The sequence below is a fragment of the Stegostoma tigrinum genome, chromosome 10, assembly GCF_030684315.1.
Source record: "Stegostoma tigrinum isolate sSteTig4 chromosome 10, sSteTig4.hap1, whole genome shotgun sequence".
NCBI lineage: Eukaryota > Metazoa > Chordata > Chondrichthyes > Orectolobiformes > Stegostomatidae > Stegostoma > Stegostoma tigrinum.
In genome coordinates, this window is record NC_081363.1 from 71439366 (window position 1) to 71466664 (window position 27299).

The window sequence follows — 27299 nt, forward strand, 5'->3', positions numbered from 1 at the left end:
CTGTTCTGTAATGTTCTGTGTTCTGTGTGTTCCTCAGTCATGGGTTAGCTCTTGGTGTATGTTTCACGCTAATTCTGGCACTATTTTATTACCTCACATTCCCCTTCCCTGTCATTCTTCTCTTGCCTTCATGCTCCCTGCTTCCCCTTTTTCAATCCAATTCCCATTGTCCCTTCCCTACTTTGCTGTATGTGCTGATATACTGAATTTTTTTTTAATCCAATAGATTTGAGCATTTAGCTTTGCCAAAATCTTTGATTTGATGATGTGTGCTCAGTATTGCTTCATATATTGTTGGAGTTACTGTCAAAAACAGGGAATGATTGAATGGGGTCCTTCTGCTCAGTAACCATTCTGTGTTTTGATGGAGACAGGGTGGCAGAATTGGACAGTATTGGGTCGTTGTGCCAAAGATTGGCCACTGAGCACATGTGCACATTTTGGGAGAGGCCACTTGACAGTGACCAGGAGTACCTTAGACGATTATTTTCCCCAGTCCTTGCCACCTAATTCTGGGGCTACTGTGGCCACGTGCAGTTTCTCTGCCGTGTCTCTGAAAAAAAGTGACACTGACTAAGTCCAACCTTTAATGTTCTGCTTTGTTTTGATCTGCTACTTGACACCTGAGTTAGAAGGGCAGGACACTACGATCAACTGCACTTTTGTTAACTTGAATATTGACTTGGAATGATTCTAATGCATTGTTCATCTTTCCGTGAATATTGTTCTTAATCTTCAAGTTACATAAAAAATCTTTGGATCTGCAGTCCACAAACAAAGGTGAGAGTTCAATACAACTCTCTATAAATTAGAGATAATGGGAACTGCAGATGCTGGAGAATTCCAAGATAATAAAATGTGAGGCTGGATGAACACAGCAGGCCAAGCAGCATCTCAGGAGCACAAAAGCTGACGTTTCGGGCCCAGACCCTTCATCAGAGAGGGAGATGGGGAGAGGGAACTGGAATAAATAGGGAGAGAGGGGGAGGCGGACCGAAGATGGAGAGTAAAGAAGATAGGTGGAGAGAGTATAGGTGGGGAGGTAGGGAGGGGATAGGTCAGTCCAGGGAAGACGGACAGGTCAAGGAGGTGGGATGAGGTTAGTAGGTAGCTGGGGGTGCGGCTTGGGGTGGGAGGAAGGGATCGGTGAGAGGAAGAACCGGTTGGGGAGGCAGAGACAGGTTGGACTGGTTTTGGGATGCAGTGGGTCGGGGGGAAGAGCTGGGCTGGTTGTGTGGTGCAGTGGGGGGAGGGGACGAACTGGGCTGGTTTAGGGATGCAGTGGGGGAAGGGGAGATTTTGAAAGTGGTGAAGTCCACATTGATACCATTAGGCTGCAGGGTTCCCAGGCGGAATATGAGTTGCTGTTCCTGCAACCTTCGGGTGGCATCATTGTGGCACTGCAGGAGGCCCATGATGGACATGTCATCTAGAGAATGGGAGGGGGAGTGGAAATGGTTTGTGACTGGGAGGTGCAGTTGTTTATTGCGAACCGAGCGGAGGTGTTCTGCAAAGCGGTCCCCAAGCCTCCGCTTGGTTTCCCCAATGTAGAGGAAGCCACACCGGGTACAGTGGATGCAGTATACCACATTGGCAGATGTGCAGGTGAACCTCTGCTTAATGTGGAATGTCATCTTGGGGCCTGGGATGGGGGTGAGGGAGAACGTGTGGGGGCAAGTGTAGCATTTCCTGCGGTTGCAGGGGAAGGTGCCGGGTGTGGTGGGGTTAGAGGGCAGTGTGGAGCAAACAAGGGAGTCACGGAGAGAGTGGTCTCTCCGGAAAGCAGACAGGGGTGGGGATGGAAAAATGTCTTGGGTGGTGGGGTCGGATTGTAGATGGTGGAAGTGTCGGAGGATGATGCGTTGTATCCGGAGGTTGGTAGGGTGGTGTGTGAGAACGAGGGGGATCCTCTTTGGGCAGTTGTGGCGGGGGCGGGGTGTGAGGGATGTGTTGCGGGAAATACGGGAGACGCGGTCAAGGGCGTACTGCAAATATTTTTATTGGCTGTCGTTATATACATGATTCAATCTTTTTGATTTTTCCTGATTTGGTTGTAATAAATGTTGTTTAACTACCGTTTGTTAAAATTGTAAATCTCGCTTTGAAATAACTCTCAGGAACTAAACACCAGGGATTATTCCCTCATTTGCGAGGGATTGACATTTATGTGCAGTATGAGGTAACGGAACGTTAGCAAGATTTGAACATACCTCTCCTCTGCCATAAGCATCTCACTTTCATCTTCTCCCAGTGTCTCCATGGGATTGCCTGGTCACAGTCTGCGATCGAGAATCCAGGTTTATTAAAAGGAGTAATTAAGCAGCAGCATTGCCAAATGCCTTTGTTGCAATATTTAATTTTCAACTCTTTCATTCACATAGCAACAAAAGACCCCAGTCAGTCCCAAAGCAAAACTTGTAACAAGGTTGAGAATCTGTGCTGGAGATGCACTTCTCTGTCAATGGAATACAAATTTCTGAGCTGCCAAATTGCCCTCCACCTCGGTAAGGAGCTAACATTCGAACCGTTCCCCAGAGATCAAGAACATTAGAATGGAATTCTCAGATAAAATTGGCAATTACAGTAAGATTCATTGAACCCAGAATCTGACTTCAAATACCTTTTGTGTTTTCAGAACAAGTGAAATAAGCACATTTTAAGTAGGTAAAGTCACAATGAAACCATCTGCTTACCAGGGATGATTGCTATTCAAAAAAAGTGAATTTAATATTTTACTGTCTGTGTTAACTTATTTAAAATAAATGAGTTAAAATAATTCCAGTTATTAAATGTAGATTTTGGCCTATTTGTAGCAAACTCAAATCTATTTGATTCCAAGGATTAATGCATAGTTTATTCAATATACAACCTCCAGATAGGGATATTTTGTAAATAATTCATTTTAAATTCTTCATTATGAATAATTGAAGATTGTAAGAAACAATGAGCAGAGTTTTGTGTCATATTTATCACCGAATAAATCAAATTCACCCTTTTAGAAGCTTTTGGGTTAGGGAAGTCCCTTAGTGATACTGAACCAATGCTCTTTATGGATACAAACTCCCATTCTGATACTATATTTGTAACATGACCTACCAAATGACTATCCATTAACACAATATTCAAGCATGGAAATCTTTGATGCCAGGCATCTCCTGCTCTGAACTTAATTGAAAGTTAGGCTGCAGGTTGTGCTGAGCCCAAGGTTTGAAGGGAGATAGTTTGAGTTTCAGAGTCATCATTCAGTGGGTCAGGTCTGCTGTTCAGTATAATCAAGGCTGATCATCCACAAATGCCTTCATTCCCCATACCCCTCTTCATAATTGGGAATCAGAAATTTGTCAGTCTTTTCGTTAAACATCCTCAAGATTGAGCTTCCACTGAGCTCTTGGGGGCAGAGAATTCCAAAGATTCACAACTCTCTGAGTAAAGAAATTTCTCCTCATCTCAATCTTAAGTGGATTCATTCTCATCTTGAAATTGTGTTCCAGGTGCTAGGCTCCTAAACCAGGGGAAACAAAACCTGACCTGCGTCTACCCTCACTATAAGAACATAAGAACTTGGAGCAGGTTTAGGCTATCCAGCCCCTCCAGCCTGCCCTGCCACTTAATAAGACCATAACTGATCTTTTGGAGACACAGTTCCATTCACCCGCCCACTCACTATAATCCTTAATTCCTTTACTGTTCAAAAATTTATCTAGCCTTGCCTTAAACACATTCAGCGATATAGCTTCAACTGTTTCACTGGGCAGGGAATTCCACAGATTCACAACCTTTTGGGTGAAGAAGTTCTTCCTGACTTCAATCCTGTATCTGCTTCCCTTTAATTTGAGGCTATGCCCCCCTAGTCCAAGTTTCATCTGCTAGCAGAAACAACCTCCCTGCCTCCACCTTGTCTATTCCCTTCATGACCTTTATATGTTTCAAGAAGATCTCCCTTCATTCTTCTGAATTCCAATGAGTATAATCGCAGTCTACTCAGTCTCTCCTCATAATCCAACCCTGTCAACTCTGGAATCAACTGATTGAATCTCCCTCTGTACCCCCTCCAGTGCTGGTCTCTCCCTTCTCAAAAACTGCACACAGTACTCCAGGTGTGGCCTCAGCAAGACCCTATACAACTGCAGCATAGCCTCCCTGTTTTTGAACTCCATCCCTCTAGCAATGGCAGACAAAATTCCATTTGCCTTTTTAATTACCTGCTGCACCTGCAATCCTACTTTTAGCAATTCATGCACGAGGATACCCAAGTCCCTCTGCACAGCAGTATGCTGCAATTTTTTACCATTTAAAACATAGTCCATTTTGCAGTTATTCCTACCAGAATGGATGACCTTATCAACATTGTACTCCATCTGCCAGACCTTTTCCCACTCACTTTGACTATCTATATCCCTCTACAGACTTTCAGTGTCTTCTGCACACTTTGGTCTCCCACTCACCTTAGTGTCATCTGCAAACTTTGACATACCACACTTAGTCCCCAACTCCAAGTCATCTATATAAATTATAACCAGTTGCAGTCCCAACACTGAGCCCTGAGGCAAACCACTAGCCACTGTCTGCCAACCAGAAAAACACCCATTTACCCCTACTCTTTGTTTTCTACTAGTTCCCCCATCCTATATCTATGCCGATACGTTACCTATAATGCTGTGCAACTTTATCTTATGTAGCAGCCTTTTATGTGGCACCTTGTCAAATGCCTTCTGGAAATCCAGATACACCACATCCACAGGTTCCCCATTGTCCACCATGCAACTAATGTCCTCAAAGAATTCCACCAAATTAGTTAAACATGACCTATCCTTCATGAACCCATGCTGGGTGTTCCCAATAGGACAATTTATAACTTTTTCTGTAGCTTTCTGTTGGCCATTAAAGATTTCCAGGTCTACTAGTTTCCCACTACTCTTTGAAAAGAAACACATCCAAAAAAGCAATTTGATACTTTCCTTTATTTCCTTAGACATCCATGGCTGACTATCTCTTTTCCTACCGTTTTTTTCCTTATCGCTGGAATATACTACTGCTGAGCACTATGAAAAATTGTTTTGAAAGTCCTCCACTGTTACTCAGTCCATAAAGTTTTTGCTCCCATTCTACCTTGGCTAATTCTTCCCTCATCCCATCATAGGCTCCTTTGTTTAAGTACAGGACATAGGTACTGGATTTAACCTTCTCACGCTCCATCTGTACTTTAAATTCGACCATACTGTGATCGCTTCTTCCGAGAGGATCCCGAACTGTGAGATAATTAATTATTCCTGTCTCATTACACAGGACTAGATCTCAGATAGCTTGCTCCCCTGTAGGTTCCATTACATATTGTTTAAGGAAATTATCGTGGATGTATTCTATGAAGCCCTCTTCAAGGCTGCCATGTCCGACCTGGTTTGACCAATCGATATTTAGATTGAAATTCCCCATGATAATTGCTGTACCATTTTTTTGACACCCGTTAGCTATTTCTATGCTTAATGCCTGCCCCACCATGAATTCATTATTTGGTGGCCTACAAATCACACCTATCAGTGACTTCTTCTCCCTGCTATTCCTAATTTCCACCCAAATGGATTCAACCTTTTGTTCAGTAGAACCTATATAATCTCTCACTATCGCAATAAACAACTGCACCTCCCAGTCGCGAACCATTTCCACTCCCCCTCCCATTCTTTAGATGACATGTCCATCATGGGCCTCCTGCAGTGCCACAATGATGCCACCCAAAGTTTGCAGGAACAGCAACTCATATTCCGCCTGGGAAACCTGCAGCCCAATGGTATCAATGTGGATTTCACCAGCTTCAAAATCTCCCCTTCCCCCACCGCATCCCAAAACCAGCCCAGTTCGTCCCCTCCCCCCATTGCACCACACAACCAGCCCAGCTCTTCCCTCCACCCACTGCATCCCAAAACCAGTCCAGCCTGTCTCTGCCTCCCTAACCTGTTCTTCCTCTCATCCATCCCTTCCTCCCACCCCAAGCCGCACCTCCATCTCCTACCTACTAACCTCATCCCACCTCCTTGACCTGTCCGTCTTCCCTGGACTGACCTATCCCCTCCCTACCTCCCCACCTATACTCTCCTCTCCACCTATCTTCTTTTCTCTCCATCTTCGGTCCGCCTCCCCCTCTCTCCCTATTTATTCTCGAACCCTCACCCCATCCCCCTCTCTGATGAAGGGTCTAGGCCCGAAACGTCAGCTTTTGTGCTCCTGAGATGCTGCTTGGCCTGCTGTGTTCATCCAGCCTCACATTTTGTTATCTTGGATTCTCCAGCATCTACAGTTCCCATTATCACTAATCTCTCACTACCACCCTGATATCATCCTTAAAGATCAGAGTGACATCACCTCCCTTACCTTCCTGCCTGTCCTTCTGAACAGTTTGATACCACTGGATATTTAACTCCCAGTCATGACCACCCTGTAACCATGTCTCTGTAATGGCCACTAAATTGTACCCATTTGTTTGTATCCCTTTGAGTATTTCATAGGTTTCAGTGAAATGACACCTCATTCTTCAAAAGTAGGCGTCTAGCCCATTTTTCTTAATCGCCTTCATAGGATAGTCCTTCCATCCCAGGAACAAGTCTGTTGAGCCTTGGTTGTACTCCCTCCATGGCCTTCCTAGTGCCCCTTCGAAGGTCAGCGGACCACAAATGCAGGCACAGTCTAACCAAGCTCTGATACAATTGAAACAAGATTTTGTCACTCCTATACTCAAATCCTGATGCAATAAAGGCTGACGTTTCATTTTCCTTTCTAATTGCCTGTTGTACCTGCATGTTCGCCTTCACTGAATGATTGACAACACCCAAGTCCTTTTGTACATCTGCATTTTCTACTCTTGCACTGTTTAAGAAAAAATCCACTCATCTGTTCTGTCTATCAAAGTGGATCATCTATCATTTTTCCACATTATATTTCACCTGCCACTTTCTTGCCCACTCACTCAGCCTGTCCAATGACTTAAAGCTGCTTACAGTATACATTCCCTTCTCATTTTGTGTAACGTGAACATGGAACATAAAGTCCCTACAGTGTGGAAACAAGCCCTTTGGCCCAACAATCCTGGACCATCTCTTGGAACATCCCATCCAGACCCATCCCCCTATAACCCACCAAATACACACATCCCTGAACACTACAGGCAATTTAGCGTGGCCAAACCACCTAGCCTGCACATCTTCGGACTTAGAGAGGAAACTGGAACACCCGGAGGAAACCCACGCAGACAGGGGGAGAATGTGCAAACTCCACATAGACAGTCACCGGAAGCTGGAATTGAACCCAGGTCCCTGAAGCTGTGAGGCAGCAGTGCTAACCACTGAGCTGCCAAGAAATAGGATCAGTAGTAGGCCTTCTGGCCCATCGAGCCTGACCCATGATCAATAAGATCATGTCTGATCTTTTCATGGACTCAGCTCCATACATCTGTTCCCTACATTAAAATCATTGTGTGTTGACTCTGGCACAAACCCACGATTCTCAGCCTGAGAGCATGAAAATGACCTATTAATTCCTACTTTGTGTATTCTGTGCACCGAGATGCTGACACACGCTATTCTTTACCGTGAACTTGCTGCAGACCACTCCTGCCATATGAAGATAGTGAGACATGCACTTATTAATGTATGAGCAGAAAGTTGGCTGTGGTGGATTGGGATAATATTTCAATGGTGGTTAGGTACTGGTCAGTATTTAAAGAAGTATTGGTTGGATTTCAAAAAAAACCTGCAAACCTTTAAAGGAAAACAGGAAAATTGGGAGCCATGACTTACAAGGGGATTTAACGATCAGAGGAGAAACTGTAGAAAGACATTTTAAGCCTGAGGAGGAGATGAACAATATGTAAAAAGAAAAAGATTGCAAAAACACCTATTAGTCCATTACAGGCAGGGACAGGAGGATTTATAATAGGAAATAAAGAAATGGTAGAGAAGCAAAATATGCACATTGTGTCTGTCTTCACAAATTGAGATACATTAAAATAATTATGTCATAAGAGTCTCGTGACCAACGTAGATTTGAAAGAAATCAGTATTTGTAAAAAAAAGTTGTAAAGGAAAAATTAATGGGACTGAAAGTTGACGTACCCCCACAGTCTGATGACTTCCTTTCTAGAATATTGATTGAGATGATCACAGAGATAGAGATGCATTTTCTAAAATTGTATTAATTCTACAATGTAGCTTGCAGATTGGAAGGTTGAAAATGTAACTGTTTAAGAAAGGAGGGAGAGAGAAAACAAGAAACTACAGATCTTCGCTTAATGTCAGAAGTAGGGGGAAATATTAGCAACTATTGTCAAGAATGTGATTACTGGATATTTCAAAAATAGTTGCCTGACTGGGCAGAGTCAGTGTGGATTGATGAAGGGACATCATGAACCTGATAGTGGAGTCAGTGGGCAAAAGTATGGCTGCAGGAATATATTATGGTTAAGTAAAATGTTATCCTCATTGGTTGGAGGAATGATTGTGCAGACAACTTAGCTATCACTTATGAGTATTGATATCCGTTGGGGCCCAGGTGTTCATGTTCATAAGTCACTGAGCAGTAGTATACAGATGCAGAAAGTAATTCAGAATCAAATGATTTACTCGACTTTGTGAGAGAATTTGAGTACAGGAGCAGAGAAATCTTGCTTCAATCATACAGAACAGTGGTGAGACCACATATGGACTGTTGGGTGCAGTTCTGGTCCCTTTTGCCGGAGAAGTATTATACTTGCAGTAGAGGGAGTACAGAGAAGGTTCTGCAGACTGTTTCCTAGGATGGTATGTGTGTCTTCCAAGAAGAGAATGAGAAAACTTGGACAGTATTCTCTGGAGTTTAGAAGAATAAGAGCAATCACATAGAAACTTGCAACATTCTTTAAGGATTAAACAGAGTGGATGTGAAAAGAACGTTTATCCTGGCTGTGGGCCTAGATCTAAGGACACAGTCTTAAATTAAAAGGCAAACCATTTATGACTGTAAGAAGGAGGAACATCATCCTCCTTGTACCTTTTAAGAGAGTTATGATGATATCATGCCATGTGATATTATTGTGTGACGGTATCAATCCCATCTTCAGTAGCTCCTGTTGTAAATGCTAATCCATCAGAAAAGTCAGTTGTCATCCAGCTTGAGCCCAAACTGTACAAATACCTGGGATAATGGCATGACACGTTTAGTTGCTCTATGAATAGATGTTCTGATGCTTATTCTGAGCAAGACAATGTATCAAGGATCTATATGGCATCAGGCGTGGTCTCTAGTGATGCAATAAAGAAAGTAGAGATGTACGCCACATCAGCATTGGAGGAATGGAGAATTCCAGCAGAGTTGTAGGGGTGAAACAGAAGACCAGATGAAGGGGCCATGAATAGGAGGTGAAAATTTTTATAGTCAAGGCATTAGCCAGGTGCCAATGTAGATCAGACAACATCAGATTATGGTTTGGGATAGTGTGGTTATGTGAGCAGCAGAATTTTGTACAAACTGAATTTAATAGAGTAATGGCATGTTAGTCAGAAGAACGTTAGGATGTCTAGAGGCAAGTAACATATGATGAGGGTTACAGTACAGAAAAACTGAAGCATTGGCAGAAACAAAGGTGGAAATAGGTGGCTTTGGTGACAGCTGAGAATATAGGCTCCGAAGGAAATTGCGTTGTGAACCAAGTCATTGTGATTGTGAGCAGACCTGGTCAACCTGAGATCGGGGCAAGAGATGGGAGTAAATCAGTTCCTGGGAAAAAAAAACTTTGTGACAGGGCTGAAAGCAGTGGCTTTATATCTCCCAGTCATTAATTAGATGACATTGTGGATCATCAAGAACTGTCAATGACTGAGGGAGTGGATAATCCATGGGAGATCAGAGGAGTTAGGTGATCTAGAGGTCATCAATGAGATCCGAGTGATTAGGTGACCTAGAGATCAGCATTGAGGTAAGGTATAGCAGTCAAACCTGACTTTGGGCCTTTGGATGATGTTGTTGAAAGGCAGCAGCGTGGAGTTAAGAAATAGGAGGAGGGCACAGGTAGGCCCTTTAGACACTCCAGAAATAAGTGTTTTGAAGTCGGTAGAAGCCCAATGTAAGAAACTCATGTACCAAGTTGGATAAGGCAAAAAGGGTAAGAATAGCCAACCAAAGTCCCACATCTGTGAAATTCCTCTTGATTACACTGAAGGTTCAAGAAGGCAACTCAACACTAACTTCTATAGGGCCGTTAGGGATGGGCAACAAATGCTGGCCTTACTCGTGATGTGAATATCCCAAAGGAAAAAAATAAATTGCAGCAAATAATCTGTCCCAGCCAGGAACAAGTGACAACTGCAGCTGTTGTCACTGGCAAAATAATGATAAACTAGCACTGTTATTTTTCAGCTAAATATTAATTAGAGTATTACCTTGCAAGAGGTGTTATTATGACAGATTCCGTGGGAATCAGTCCTTCACCTCGCTCTCTGCACTATTATTCCACATTTTCAATGCAATTAGTACTTTTGAAAAATTGAGAGTGGAGGATGACAGGAATGTCTGTGAGGTTTTGATGAGCTAGAAAAAACCCTCAAGAAAAACATGACTTTGGGCTGATTGCTAATTAACGTTCAGCTGAAAAACTCAGCATGTTGTGTGTTTGTGATACTTTTAATAGAAAAAACAAAATGTTGAAAAATCTTTTGAAGTATTTTAGATTACAGCCTGCCAGCAGGCATTCTTTCGATTTATAAGAGTATCAGTTTTCTGAACTCACATTTGCACTTCTCTGCTTGTTTTAGTTATTCAGCACCTGTACTTTACTTTCTTATCTGTTTTTCAAATGTCTTGCCAACCAACTGACTTATTTTGTTCAGTATATCTTCATGTACAGTGGATCAAGATTTTTGAAGAAGTGAGTCTGCAGTTCTCATCAAGCTTAGTAGTTACCTTCTCTGCAGTTACCTTTCTTGGATTATACGGGGCCAGATATTTTTTTTTGTCATTAACCTATTTTTCTGATCAACCTGTTCAGAGATGTTATTACACACTTCTGGAGCAGGTGGGACTTCAACCCAGGCCTCCCAGTTCATGGGCAGGGGCACTAATACTGTGCTACGAGAAGGCCGTTTAATGACATCCTGGAGAGTAAAAGGATGGACAATGATTTGACTGACATCCTGACTGACCCTGGAATTAGTTCCTGGACTCGGCCTGAGCGATGACCTGAGAATGAAACAGATGCCATAGCTTTTGTCATCTTTGTAGAAAAGAAGTTACAATAAAGAGGGAGTAAAGGAATTAAAGCTCCATCAGGGACAGTAAAATGCTGGAAGGAAGCTAAGTCAGAAGTGTTAGTATTCATTAGGGAACCGTTATCTACAGTTCCAGCAAATTAGTTGAAATTTTAATTACTTCAAGCCCATCAAAATATTTTTTGAAAAGTCTCCCTCCCTCGGACTGGACTAGATCTTGCATGAGCTACAGTAGTAGATGTTCTTAGAATTGCAACAATGTTTGTAAACATTGTACCAGTGTGTCCCGATTTCCATACAAAGCTGTTGTTTCTGCTCACTGTATAAAGAGTATTTGGGGAAAAAAATCTTTGAATCCGTGTTCTAAGGGAATAAAGTGTTCTTTTGTTTCTTGTTTTTCTTCATTTCTGTTGTTAATGAACTTTTGTTTTTTTTTATAATTGATAAAGCAAAGACTGTAACAGTGTGAAAGATCACTTCACCACAAATTTACAAAAAACATGATCAAACTAGCTGGACATTGCCTGATAACAATTAAAGCCACTCAATCATAATAATTGTCTGATTGACTGTATCTTCCTGGGAAGTTTTTATGTATTAATGGAGCTATCCAAATGCATTTTGTTCAAATATTTAGAATGGATTTAAGAGTTGCAGGTATCCAGAAAAATTAAGGTTTCTAGCTCATTATGATAAGACATAGGAATAGAAGGAGGCCATTTAGCCCATCAAGGTCAATGAAATCATCTCGACTCCACTTTCCTGCCTTTTCCCCTATTACGCTTGCTCCCCTTCTTGATTAAAATTCTATCTACCTCGGCCTTGACTATGGGAGATAACATCAGGTAAAATAGCCTTGACTTCCTAAAACCTTACACCTGCCAAATACCAATAGTTTGGTGGCAGACTACACGTGTGCCCAGACCTCCGTACAGTCACAATTCATAAAATTCCAACCTCAGCCACTGTGCCCGGACAGGCCACAATTAAACCAGCTGACCATCTACTAGGGTGAAACTTTGAAATGCAATATAAACCGGACACCAAACCAGTACTCTGAGCAGATTACCCAATCCACACAAAGAGCAAGATGTTCCTCTTCATCAACACCTCGATGTTCTTGACTTCCATAGGCCTTTAAATTTGGTCGGTTTGGCCAGATCCAGTATGAACAGTTGCAATCATCAACCATTAAAGACATGTAAGAACCAGAATCGCAAAAGTTCATTACCCAGGAATGGCCTGACAGTGCTAAAATACCTGAAAAGACAGAGATGAACTTGGAATGTCTCAGTCATTTTCGAGCAGAAGCAAATCCTGATGCCATGCACATCATGTCCATGTTATACCAGGAACATAGGAGTGTTGAAGGTACAAGATGGTTAGCACGTGTACTAACCAGGAATGAATCAGAATATTTCATGATTCTTAAGTGCATGTCAGCTATGCCAAATGTATCAACTCTAGCAGTGGAAGAAACTCTGAACTCACACCATGTTCGATGCATTCCTCGGATCAAAATAGCAACAAATCCCTGCAGAGTGCATAGGGAAAGCTACGTTGCTGCTAATTGATTACTTTCTCTAAATTTCCCAATGTTCAATGAATTAGCCACACAGCAATCACAACACTCAGTGATATAATCAGCACTACTTTCAGTTTATTCAGTGTACCAAATCAGACAATGCCTGACAACAGACCGCAGGGCACTGGCAAGCTGTATAAAGGTATATATGCTAAGTAGAGAGCAATCCACAACATATCCACAGTCATCCCTCTACTATGTTTAAGCAGGCAAGTAGAACTAATGGTATATTATTGTCAAATCAGTGATCATTAAGTGTTGAAGAATAAAGCAAGATTTTCACATTCCATTTTTACACTTGTGCGCAACACCAATGGAGAAGAGATTACTATCCCTAGCACAACTTCTGCTCAGAAGGCAAATGTGGCTGATCTTGCCCCCAGAATCAGTTTTCTCACTATTCCACGACACAGGACATTCTTCTATCAAGACAGAGGAGAATGTAAGAGGTACTCAACAAGTGAGGGGAGTAGACAAATGCCAAACCTGATCATGTGTGCAAGTTAGGAATGCCAGTAAAAATACAATACTTGAATACCAACACAAATTTCTCAACTGGACAACTAACCCAGATCATACAAAGTAATTGCTAATCATGTTCTAGATTGTAAAGGAACTGATGCAAACTCAGACCATAGATGACAGACCAAGGAGACTGGGGAAGAACACTCCGACATTGAATGTTGTGCCTTTTAAGCGACACCAATCAGGAGAAAGACAACCAAATTGATAAATAGAAAACAAATTGCTACAGTGAACCATCTGTACCTTTTCAGACATATATCCGGTCACCAATTAGAAGAAGTTGACAGACTCCTAAAGAATTACATTGAACTCTGAAATGTCAGTATTGTAAACTCTTTTACCTGTTGTTTGAATTATTGAATTGGTATTACGTGGCTTTGTACAACCATACCTATCTGTTTGAAAGAAATGTTTAATATTTGAGAAAATACGCGTTATATCTCATGGTCAGTTTGTTAGTATACATTACTGCGTCCAGTTCTGGGCGCCCTATTATAGGAAAGATGTGGATGCTTTGGAGAGGGTTCAGAGGAGGTTTACCAGGATGCTGCCTGGACTGGAGGGCTTATCTTATGAAGAGAGGTTGACTGAGCTCGGTCTCTTTTCATTGGAGAAAAGGAGGAGGAGAGGGGACCTAATTGAGGTATACAAGATAATGAGAGGCATAGATAGAGTCGATAGCCAGAGACTATTTCCCAGGGCAGAAATGGCTAGCACGAGGGGTCATAGTTTTAAGCTGGTTGGTGGAAAGTATAGAGGGGATGTCAGAGGCAGGTTCTTTACGCAGAGAGTTGTGAGAGCATGGAATGCGTTGCCAGCAGCAGTTGTGGAAGCAAGGTCATTGGGGTCATTTAAGAGACTGCTGGACATGCATATGGTCACAGAAATTTGAGGGTGCATCCATGAGGATCAATGGTCGGCACAACATTGTGGGCTGAAGGGCCTGTTCTGTGCTGTACTGTTCTATGTTCTATGTTCTATTATAGGTATATGCTCATATCATTCTTTTATCACAACGTATGACCTGAGGGTATCGTACTCTATCCTGCACAGGCATTGCTTTAAGCATGACACACTATTGAAAACATGTTCCTTTTTTGTAATCTGTTAGCCCACTATTAACATAGGCGTGAGGAGTGTAATGGTGGTGCATAATAGTGAGCATGAATAAAATGTCTGTTGGATTTTTTTCAATTAAAATGACATCCACATCTAGTTTATGTTACAGGGAATAATGTAGGAATTGCCACATCAGGTAAAACACACTGGAGGCAAACTCACACCATCTGCCACTTAATATAGTGTCAGCACCTTATCAAGTTGGCGACAACTGTTCATTTAGAAATAGGAGGCAGAGAAAAATGCAACTGTGACATGCCAAAGCATTTATATACAACTAATTTAGCTTGTATGCCTGTCTCACTTCAAGTTTTCTTTGACCAGTTTTCTGAAAAGCACGCTTCAACATAACAAAATCCTGGATCAGTTTTGTGAAAAACTGGTTCGAGGCTTAGTTACGTTGAAGCATTATATTTTTAAAAAGATACAAAGTGATTTTAAGTTTTAAAAAGCCACAGGCATCAGGCTGTTAGTGATGGGATCAGTGAAGTGGACTTTGCAGAGGTCTTCAGTATGACAAGGAACCCTGGGAATTTCTTACCTTACTTTGGCCAGCTGGGAAATAGTCACACCTAGTGTGATGAGGACAGTGCTCTTTGTGTGAGCATGTCCTGAGATATCTGTGGTGAACATGCTGTTGGGAAAGCAGTTTATCATTTTCACAGATTTGCTGGTAAATTCATGCATAGAGAAGCTGTTGTTTTCTGGTCTCAGAGCTAACTAAAGCATGGGAAAGTGTTCACATTGACAAAATATTCTTAACTTTTACAAAGAGGCAAGTACTTCTGCCATTTTCATTCATGCAGAAACTTCCCTGTAATTCAAGGTCGAGAGTGAGCGGGACATGTTCGTGGTACACCTCCAAACTGAGGCAGTAGAAAAGCACTTGAGTGAGCAGCTGATGTACATAGTAGCAACATGTGTATGGTGCTTTTGGAAATCTCTCGAAGTGTTTCACCACTGGAAATGACTACAGTGATGTTCCACTCTCACAGCTTTTAAGTGAAGGGATTGACAAGTGAGATTGCTGATCTGTTTTGCAAAACAGAACCAATGGGTAAAATTGAGTTCCAAGAGAAATCTTCCAAGTACTGTCCCTATGAAAGTCAAATATCAAACCAAGTATGACTTGCTTCCGTAATAATACAGTGTGAGCCAGCTTCCTCCTTTACGCTTGTTAAATCAAATCACTTTCGCTTGTGGAGAAAATGTTTTTCCATTCAACTATAATGAAAATTATTGACTGATAAATGCAAGTTAATTATAACTGCTTCAGACTCCAGCGTCATTTATGTTTTTAAAATTTTTTAACAAAAGTAGTCAAAAATAGCCACTTAGAATGGGGTAAGATTTCATATCTGGATTTATTGCTATTTTCATTTATAGTAGTTTCTTTATTGTAGTTTCTTTAAGTTTACCTACTTTTACTTCAGTTTATAGAGGGTATTTGGAAATTGCACAATTAAAAATTATGGAATGAAAATCAAAATCTTGTCAAGCTTTAGATAAGTTGTTTCTTTTGGTGCCAATGACAACTACATTATATTAAAACAAAATCTTTTGCATACCTCTAACCATTTTATGATTGTGTTTACATTCAAGTTTGATACAGTATATGCATTTTATGAACAATTTCAGTAGTCATACCCTTCTGTTTACACCTCATGATTTTCCAAGTATCTTTTGTTATTTTTTGCCTCAGTGGTAATATTGTGAAAGAAAGCACTATATTTCCTAACACCTCACTCCCCTGACAAAAAGTACGTGTTGTGACTTCCTTTGTGTCAAATGTATTCAGTGTAATTTCAGAGGCAGGTGCTTGATTTCCTCACTTCAATATGGCATTAGCATATACTCCGCATTGTGCACTGTTCGTAAGTACGACCATGTAGCATTAAAGTCGTGTGACCTATCAGTAGGAGCTTTGCTTGATTGAGGGCATGTGGAAAGCTCATTGAGTGAAGCAGATATGAGTTTCATGATGACATCATTATCCTCAATCATGGGTCCGGATCTCTCAGAACCACATGCCTGTGACATTCTCCACACAGATATGTAAAGCACTGAGTGTGTCATAATTTGCCAGTAAAATAATGGAATTTCATAGACTCATGCATTGCAGAAGCAGACTATTAGCTCATTAAGTTGGTGCTACCTCCTTATTAGAGGTATTCAGTTCGGCCCATTCTCTGCTCTTTCCCACACCCTTGCAATTAATTTCCATTCAGAAGTAGTTCTTAAATTCTCTTTTTAAAAGTTACCATTGAATCTCCTTCAATCACCCTGAGGTGCTGCATTCCAGTTCACAACATCCTGCTGTGTAATATGATAATAATATCTTCATGTCCCCTCAGGTTCTTTAGTTGGTTATTTTAATTCTGTTTTTTTTGCGTACTGACCCTCCTAATAGAAGCAATTCTTCCTATGCACTTGTATCAAAACTCATCATAACTTTTAATGCCTCTATAAAGTTTTCCTTTCAGATAAACTGTTTGAAAGTGAACAACTCATGTTCTGTAATTTCTTCACATAGCTCACTGTGTTATTCCAAGGCACTAATATCCTTCCTAAAGTGTGGGGCCCAGAACTGGCTGTAATATCCCAGCTAAAAGCTACCAAATTATACATGAAGGGTGAGTATAAAGTTGGATGTAATGGTAATGTCACTGCATTAGTAATGCAGAATCCCAGGCTCTAATGTTTTGGGGACATTGATTCATAGCATGCATTGGCATGTGGTGAAATTTGAATTCTATAAACTCTGGAATTTAAAGCTAGCCTCTCAATGGCCAGGTAGCCATTGTTGATTATCATGAGAGAAAAAGTAACATATGTTTCTCTAATTCCCTTCAGGGAAGGAAGTCTGTCATCCTTACCTGATGTTACCTATTTGTGAATACAGCCACCTGGTTCTCTCTCAGCTGTCCGCTGAAATTTTAATCAAATGCCACATGGGGATGAAAATGGATTGACGAGCTGGCTTTCAAATTGAAATGGCAAACACGGCACTGTCAACTCTGCAAAGTCCTCCTTATGAATATGCCTGATCTTCTGCCAAATTTGAGAGACAGCTGTGCCACACACTAGTCAAATATTAGCCTGACATAGTTGTATTCACAGAATCCTTGTAAGTTAAGTCACAGATACCATTATCACCCTCCCTGAGTATGCCCTGTCCCCACGACTGCACAGACCGACCAGAGGGTCAGTGGTGTACAGTCGGAAGGGAGTCTCTCTAAGGATTATTCAACATCATCTCCAGACCACTCGAAATCTCGTGGCGTCAGCATCAAATATGGCCAAGGAAACCTGCTGGTTACTGCCTATGTCCCCCCTTGGCAGATGAATCAGTTGAACAACACTTGGAAACAGAAGGTAGCAAGGGCACAGAATGTACTTTAATACCCATTCAAGGTGACACTGTTGCTCACTGGCCAGCACTGCTGCCTCACAGTGCCCAAGTTCTCTTCCACCCTTGGATGACTGTCTGTATGGAGTTTGCACATTCTCCCCCGTGTCTGTGTGGGTTTCCTCCAGGAGCTGCGGTTTCCTTTCACAGTCCAAAGATGGGAATGTTAGGTGAATTGGCCATGCTAAATTGCCCATACTGTCCAGGGATGTGTAGGTTAGATGAATTAGCAATGGGAAATGCAGATTTATAGGGGTAAGGTAGAGGGATTATAGAGGCTTTAAAAGTTATGATGAGTTTTGATACAAATGCATGGGAAGAATTGCTTCTGTTAGGAGGGTCAGTCTGGTTGGGATGCTTATTACATGGTCAGTGTGCACTTTACGGGCTATGTGCCTGCTTCCACATTTCCACGGGAATCCTACAATTCTAGGATCCTGAAGAGTGGCTTAGGAGCAGCACTATTGAATGACCTGGCAGAGTTCTAAAGGACATAGCGGTTGGACTGGGTCTGTTGCTGCAGCTGGTGAAAGAACTAACAACAGGGAAAATTTGTTTGAACTTGACCTCTCCAGCTGAACTTTCACAGTTGCATCAGTCCTTTCGGTGACAAAGATTCATGTTCATATTGAGAATGTCCTCCATTGTGTTGTGTGGCACTAACACCGTGCTAAATTGGACCAACTTAAGGCAGAAGTAGCAACTCAAAGTCTGGGCGTCCAGGAGACACCGTGGACCATTAGCAGCAAAATTGTATTTGACCCCATCTGTAACTTCATAGCCTGGCAATAACCACGACTCTGCCCATTACTATTAAGCCAAAACATCTAGCCTAGATCAATGAGCAGTGCAGGAGAGAATGCCAGGAACAGAATCACTTATACAGGGATAAGTGATTCCACAATCACTGGATCAGACCTAAACTCTGTAGTCCTGCCTCATCTGGTTGTGAATGGTGGTGAACAATTAAAACTCACTGGAGCAGAGGCTCTGCAAATATCCCCATCCTCAATGATGACAGAGCCCAGCACATTCGCGCCAAAGAAAAGGCTGAGAAATTTGCAACAGTCTTCAGTCAGAAGTGCAAAGTAACTGATCCATCCAGACCCTCTCCTGAGATTGGCAACATCACAGATGCTAGTCTTCATCCAATTTGATTCAGTCTGCGTGACAGCAAGAAAAGATTGCAAGCACTGGATATGCAAAAGCTATAGGCCCTGACAAGATTCTGGCAATAGTATTGAAGACCTGTGCTCCAGAACCTGCTGTGCACTAGCCAAGCAGTTCCAGTTCAGTTACAACACTGGCATCTATTGACAATGTGGACAATTGTTGAAGTGTGTCCTGGCCACAAAAAGCAAGGCATACCCAATCCAGCCGATTGCTGCCCCATCAGTCTACTCCTAATAATCAGCAAAGTAATGGAAGGGATTGTCCACACATTTATATTTAGTGGCACTTGGAAAGGAATTATCTGTTCATTGATGCTCAGTTTGGTTTTGAACTCATTATAACTGTTGTCAAAACATGGACAAAACAGCTGAATTTCCGATAGAAGTTGAGAGTAACTGCCCTTGAATTCAAGGCAGCATTCAAATAAGTGTGGTATCAAGGATCCTTATAAAACTGAAATCACAGAGAAGAGAATGAATTGGAAAACTCCTACCTATGTTTGTAAGATAGTTGTGGTCATTGGAAGTCAATCATCTGAGCCCTAGGCTAGCTCTGCAAGAGTTGCTCAGGATAGTTAGTTTCTGATCAACTTGATCAAAGATGTTAGGACACACCTTTAGAGCACTGGGAACTTGAATTTAGGCCTCCAGCCTCAGAGATAAGGACACTACCACTGCACCACAATGACCCCAGTTCTTCAGAGTTGCGTCCTAGGCACAACCATTTTCAGCTGCTTCAATGACCTTCCATCTACCGTAGGGTCAGAAGTGCGGATGTTCGCTGATGATTGCACCATGTTCAGCATCACTCTAAGCTCCTCAACTGCAGAAGCAGTCCATATCTATATGCTTCAAGACCCGGACTACATCCAAGCTTAGATTACAAAGTGATAAGAAACATTCATACTGCAACTGCCAGACAATGATCACCTCCAAGTGGAGAAACCTAACCGTTGTTCTTGATGGTATTCCTGTCACTGAGTGTCCCTCGACCAACACGCTGGAAGTTACTATTGACCAGAAGGTAAACCAGTTGAACTATAAAAATACTATGGCTACAAGAACAGATCAGAGGCTGGTAACAAGTGGCAAGTAGCTCACCTCCTGACTCCTCAGAGCCTGTCCATCATCTACAAAACACAAGTCAGGAGCACAATGTAATGCCTTCTACTTTCCTGGATGAGTGCAACTCCAATAACACTCAAGAAGTGTGACACCATCCAGGACAAAACAGACTACTTGATTATCACCACATCCACCATCTTCTATATTCACTCCTTTTGATGCACATTGGCACTGTGTGGATCATCTACACTAGACACTGTTGTAACTCACCAAGGCTTCTCCAACAGCACATTCAAGAGTCATGCTCTCAACCATCTAAAAGGAGAAGGGCAGCAGAATAATGAGAATAGATGACCTGCAAGTTCTCCTCTAAACCACACACTATCCTGACTTAACTTTAGAAGTTCTGCAAAATTACTGCTTGAAACCCCTCCCTGTATGAAGATGCTGCTTGGCCTGCTGTGCTCACCTAGCTTCACACTTTATTATCGGAATGGTGGCAGTTTAGGAAAAGGTGCAATGAGACCTGGGTGTCATAGTGGAACATTCACCGAAGGTTGTCACACAGATGCAGCAGGCAGTGAGGAAAGCCAATGGCATGGTAGCCTTCATAGTGAGGAGATTTGAGTCTAAGAGTAGGGATATCTTGCTGCTGTTATGCAGAGCCTTGGTAAGGCCACATTGTGAGTATTATGTGCAGTTTTGGTCTCCTGGTCTGACAAAGGTCATTCTTGCTATTGAGAGAGAGTCCAGCGAGGACTCACCAGACTGATTCCTGGGATGACAGACTGACATATGATGAAAGATTGGATTGACTGGGCGTGTACTCACTGGAATTTAGAAGAATGAGAGGAAATCTCATAGAAACGTATAAAATCCTGATGGGTCTGGACAGGCTAGATGTGGGAAGAATGCTCCCAATGTTAGGGAAGTCCAGAAATAAGTGTAACAGTCTATGAATAATGGGTAAGTCATTAAGGGCTGAGATAAGGAAGCATTTGTTCACTCAGAGGGTTGTGAACCTGTGGAATTCTCTATCACAGAAAGCTATTAGGAACAGTCCATTTAGGTATATTCAAGAGGGAGCTGGATGTGGCCCTTGTGGCTAAAGGGATCAAGGGATAGGGAGAGAAGGCAGGAATGGGATGCTGACATTGCATGATCGGCAGGGCTTATGTTTCTCCAAAGGCTTCTTGATATGATGTGCTAAGGCAGTTATCTTGAAAGACTAGCAGCCTTTGCAAAGGTGTTTGCCTAATCCTTTCTTTATCTAATAGCTACACAATTGTGCTTCCAGTCGACATTGGTGAATAATGACGAGAAATGTGAGGCATTTCTGATTTTCCACTGTAGCCCAGAGATACTAAATCCTTTGTGGCACTATATTAACCCTAACTTGAACCCATCATCAATGACAAAGTCACACTTCATACCTTGAAAATGTTTTGCAATGATATTGCAAGCTTTTTGTGTGTTTTCAAAATGGCAGCATTTACCTTCTGGAAAATATCTCAGCTGTAAGAACATAAATATATCTGTCATTGCTGCCTTGATATATTGCAGCATTAGCAAGTCAGGTGTCTATTTTCTCGCTCACTGTATGAAACTGACCTTGCACATTTCTTATCAACGTATTTTGCATCCAATTGCATCACTTGTCTGAGTCAGTTCCCAGAAGGATAAGCATTAAAGACTTAGCTTACAGCCCTGCAAACTTGTTTCTATAGCGGCCATTCCCTGAGGAGGAGGATGTAATGAAAGACTTGTGCGTTGGACACTCGTCATATTAGCTTCTGTCCGTATTTTCTTCGGGCTTTGTTGAAGGAATTACGTACCTAAATCTAAGTGAAACTATTATTTATGATCACTGGAAAAGTCATAACAGATTTCAAGAGCAAAGCAGAATGAGGCAAGCTGCATAAGTGACAGTTATCACTTAAAATATGAATGTCTAATTTCCCTCTATTTAACACTATGAATCTACAGAACATACACATTTTCAACAACAGTCAAAAATGAAATTAGTAATAAGATCAGATCTAAAATTAATAATACCAAAAAAAATCTTAATTTGTCCTATGTCATGGAAGAGAAATAATGTAAAAATATGTTGGTTCTACGACAGAAATTTTTTCTGCACCCCTCAGATTTGCTGTTTTTTAAAAGTTCTGTTTTCAGTCCTCTAGTCCTCTTCGATTACTTATTTAAACCTCCTCAATTGCTCTTTTTAATTTAAACTTTCCATATCCAACATGGGTTTACCTACACATCTGCCAACTTGGTTTGCTGGATAGCTAGAAGCATTTCCCGAGTGGGGGACTCAATTACTAGGGGTCATGATTTCAAGGTGAGAGCGGAAAAGTTTAAGGGAGATATGCATGGAAAGTTCTTTACACAGAGGGTGGTGGGTGCCTGGAACGTGTTGCCAGCGGAGGTGTAGAGGCGGGCATGGTAGTGTCATTTATGATGTGTCTAGATAGATACATGAATGGGCAGGGAGCAGAGGGATACAGATCCTTGGAAAATAGGTGACAGGTTTCGATAGAGGATCTGGATTGGGCAGGCTTGGAGGTCCAAAGAGCCTGTTCCTGTGCTGTAATTTTCTTTGTTCTTTGTTTTGTGTACTGTATCTACGACTCCCGATGTGGCCTCCTCGACATCGTAGACTCAGAGACTGTTGTGTGGAGCATCTGCGCTCCATATTCGACACACAACAATACCTTCTGGTTTTAACCATTTTAACTCCCTTCCCACTCCCTGAGTGACGTGTCCATCTTGGGCCTCCTCCAGCGCCACAATGACACCACATGCAAACTGGAGGAACAGCACCTCCTATTCCACCTCAGGAGCCTACACCCTGATGGCCTAAATGTAGAATTCACCAGTTTTAAAATCTTCCCACCACCGGCCTTATCCCACGTCCAATCCTTCCTCTCATTCCTCACCTTTTTGACCTGACACAACCTGTCCATCTTCTCTCCCACCTATCTGCCCCACCCAAAAGAAACAAAACAAAACTCTCAAAAATACTGACACTTAAGAGTTTTGTTGAGGAGTCAGAGGTCTCACTTGGATAGGCAACAGGAGACTGGCACTGTCACTTTTTGGGGAAAGCCATTCAGGCAATGGTGAAGCCTGCTGTGGACCTTCCATGGAATGAAGACCCCAGGAATGGAACTATCACTCGATTGGCCATCAGCTACGATAATCGTAGCTGCAACTGGATTTTATTCCAAACCAACCTGTTTCCAGAGATGTTATGATGCACTTCTGGAGCAGGTAGAATTTGAACCTGTGCTTCCTGCCTCAGAATAGGGGTATTACCATTCTACTGCAAGAGTCCTGTTCTGAGTTTTAAATGAGTTCATGATGGGATGAGGCTTTTAAACAATCATTTTTATGGCCACATAGGAACCTTAAGAATAGGATAGTCAACACTAGGTGAAGGTGGAGTTGCAGAAGGGGCAAGATTCAGGTGCAACACTATCTCACCAAATTAATTGCTTTCCATTCGCCCACGCTCATCACCAGGGATAGCAGAAGATTCCGTCCCACCATGGACTTGAGATTTACTCTGAGGAAGTAATTGACATGTCATGGCTCTAAGCAGCTATCACAGTATGTGTTGACTTAGAAGCCTTGGCCAGATTCACTTCCACCAATCCTCATTGGTATTAGTCAAAGCTAAATGGGGAACGATGCCTTCACAAAGTCTTTGGTAGAAGATCGGCTCACTCTTGACGAACAATAGTAGGCTTACTACACATTATTTATGAGTTACTTACATTTATATGATAGCCTCTTGTGAAACTTCAGACTCTGCTTAAGGATCAGTTGACATTACTGTTAGCTACCTTGACTTAGCATGACAGAAGGAAAACGTAGAGAGATCCTGGAAAATACTGGTTAGTTCAATCTAGGATCAGTCCTTTGCAGATATTTTCTAATCAACCCATCCCGCAATGTCATCGTATGCCTCTGGAGCAGGTATGTCTTCAGCCCAGGCCTCCTGGTTCAGAGTTAGGATCAGATTTTTATATCCTGATAGGTGGAACTTAATATTAATATTTTCCTCAATAATCATTACCACTCCACTCTAAAGCCATAATAGGCAAGGTAAGCATTAATTTCAAGATATGACCATATTAAATTTGGTACGCAATAGAAGACATAAGTTAGCAACAAAAGCTGTTCAAAAAAAATACATGGACACAAACATACACTCATAAAGACAACACCATAAGCATGTTTTCCATGGATTGGTGGGGTCACAGCTAAACAGTTCATATTTATCTCTTCTGTGAGATGCTTTAAGATGAAATAACACATCAATGCGAAACATTATGAAATAATTCTGTTCAGTGTTCAATTATCCAATTAATGTTGATCATTACAATGATAGTGTTCATCATTTTCCTTCATTGGAAGGTTTAAAACTGTTTTCTCCTCCATTGCTCCTCCTGTCACCCTCATGGTATGCCTCCCCAACATTTGCTGTTCCCTGCTTTGCATTCCCCCTACCCCACCTTTGCAGTGTCTCCACCCTCCCCCATTTACAGTTTCTCCTCTCTTGCAATCCTTCCCCACCTTTGCAGTGCTTACCGCTCTTCACAGTCCCTCCCTTTTCGCTGCCTGTCTTTCCCCGCTTTGCAGCTCCCCCATTTTCAGCACTATTCCTCAGGCCTCAGCCTCAGCCTCAGCCTCATGTCCTACCAACCCTCCTACCATGCTGCCTCCAGCTTTGGTGGCCCCTGCCTGTTGGGCCCTCAGCTGACTTGCTTACTGCTGCCACTTATGTTCTCCTCAAATCACAGGTTACTTCCATCCCAGGCAAGTGAACTTACTGACAGCAAACACAGGAGCAAGTCAGCCTGTGACTGAGGGAGCAGCTTCTTACAGGTTTTGACTACAGGCTGGGGTGGTGACTTTTCCCTGTTTGATTTCCCCCATGACTGAATTTTCCCTGGCAATTTGACCATTTTAGGGTGCCCTCTACCTCTGTGTACTTTGAACCTTGGTTGAAACGATTGGATTGAACAGGAGAAGTAATGATGCACTGATGAGAAACTCTTCACATTTGCTTAAAAGTTCTTGAATTCCTCCTTTATTTGTTCTATGGTATTCACAGTGAATGTTGATCGTGAGAGAGATTGTCTTCAATGCATTCTATTCACTTGACTTAAAACTAGTCATAAAATGAAAACAGAAGTTTGGATAGAGGAAATGTAGTTGCATAATTATCACAGAGGTTTTAGCCTCTGATTCTGTACCTATCAGAATAAATGACACTATATATTAGTCTCTTGGGGCTAGAGTTGTTTGGGGGTTTTGTGAGTAAATGAGAAGATCAATATGTCAATGGAAATTGCTACCTGAGCTATGACTATCTCTAGGTGATACAGAAGCCTAATAGAGCTTGATACATTGGGTTCGAAGTAATGATTGTAACAGAACGCCAAAAGCAACAGTGACATGAATAATTTATATGTTATCTGCTAATTGCTCGCAGATACACACAGCATTCTTCATCCTTTACCATAATTACACTCAGAAAATGCAAAGCTGGCAGCAGCTAAATTCATCATATGTCATAGGTGTCAAATTCTGACTCTTTCCAAGTAAAAAATCAACAGATATGTCACCTCAGTGCATTATCTCTGTCTTTCTGGAGGATACATGTTGAGACTGTGAGGCTAAGGTACAGATCACATTTCACCTGTTCTGTGCTGTTTCCAATATTACTGTTTGGCAACGAGAATTGATAGGAAGGCTGTGAAAATATGTTTAGAACTGCATTCGAAAACACAGATTGTCACAATTCTTTCCTAAGATTTCTTTCCTCATTAGCTGAGGTACCACAATGTGCAGTGAATCCCTCTGTTGACTGATGTTATTTTCATTGTGAACTGCTACAGTCTTGGGAACATCTGTGCTATTAACTATGACAGCAGGGGCACTTGTGACCTTGCTATAGTTTCAGCAGTGTCATTCTGATAGAACTGATTGCAAATCTTCAGAGTTTCCACTGAAAACACGTAACCTAAAATCTGCTGCTCAGGATATTTATGCACTTGACTATGAGTGGGTATTCCTTTATTGCCACTCTGGAATCTATGGAATCTATTCCAATGTAAACAGAGGCTTGTTCCTCAAAATTAATCAGGAGTTAATAAGGGCATGTAACAAAAATAGTATATTAATCATGGGTGATAGTCGGACTGGCAGAGATATCCACGAGGAAGAATTCATAGAGTATACTCCGGAATGCTTTGAAGAATAATATGTTGTGGATCCACTCAGAGATTAGGTTTTTTGGATCTGATAATGTGTAGTTTATTAAAGCTGCCTCATTATATCAAAGTTAAAGATCCTGTGGGAAACAGTGACCATAACATGGTGGACTTTAGCATTCAGTTTGGGAGGGAAGAACTTGAGTCTGAAACAACTGTGCTAAGCTGACCTAAGAGTCACTACAAATGAAAGAGGGCAGAGCTAGCTGAAATGAACTGGGAAAAGTGGTTAGCTACAAAGACGGTTGAGAAACAATGGCGGACATTTAAGAAAACAGTTCATGGCTCACAGCAAAGATATATCCCAGGATTCCAGGAAAGGGAAAAGCTGACCATGTTTAAACAGCGAAGTTAAAGTATGGCATCGCACGGTGGCTCAGTGATTAGCACTGCTGCCTCACAGCGCCAGGGACCTGGGTTCAATTCCACCCTCAGGTGACTGTCTGCGTGGAGTTTGCACGTTCTTTCTGTGTCTCTGTGGGTTTCCTCTGGGTGCTCTGGTTACCTCCCACAGTCCAAAGATGTGCAGGTTAGGCGAACTGATCATGCTAAATTGCCTGTAATTTTCAGGGCTGTGTAGCTTAGGTGGTTTATAAGGGGATGAGTTTGGGTGAGATGCCCGAAGGGCCTGTTTCCACATCTATGTGAATGTGAGAAAAGAACATACAATGTGGCAAATATTAGTGGTGAGGATCAGAGAATTGGGAAAATTTTAAAAGACTACAGAAAAAGTTGTGAAAAGAGAGAAAATAAACTTAGAGGGTAAACAAATAATATTAAGGTGGACTGTACAAGCTTCTCTAATCATATAAAGAAACAGGAGGGGAAAGGCCAAAGTGAACATAAACTCCTTAGAGGAGGAGGCTGGAGAAATAATAATAGGGGGCCAGAAAATGGCAGAGGAGT

The 27299-nt window shown here is 41.9% G+C and overlaps 1 protein-coding gene and 1 long non-coding RNA gene across 3 annotated transcripts in view; one reads left to right on the forward strand and one right to left on the reverse strand.

The window, feature by feature from the left end:
* rab15 (RAB15, member RAS oncogene family) overlaps positions 1-27299 on the forward strand; it is a 130148-nt gene that overhangs the window by 65385 nt on the left and 37464 nt on the right. The window lies entirely within an intron of this gene.
* The window catches only part of LOC125455334 (uncharacterized), a 116484-nt gene that overhangs the window by 48898 nt on the left and 40287 nt on the right, over positions 1-27299 (reverse strand). The window contains exon 3 of one of the 2 annotated variants that reach the window (XR_009446247.1): positions 2211-2279. The exons of the other annotated variant lie outside the window; for it this stretch is intronic. This is a non-coding gene — a long non-coding RNA (uncharacterized LOC125455334). The remainder of the gene's footprint in view (positions 1-2210; positions 2280-27299) is intronic. 2 annotated transcript variants of the gene reach the window in all.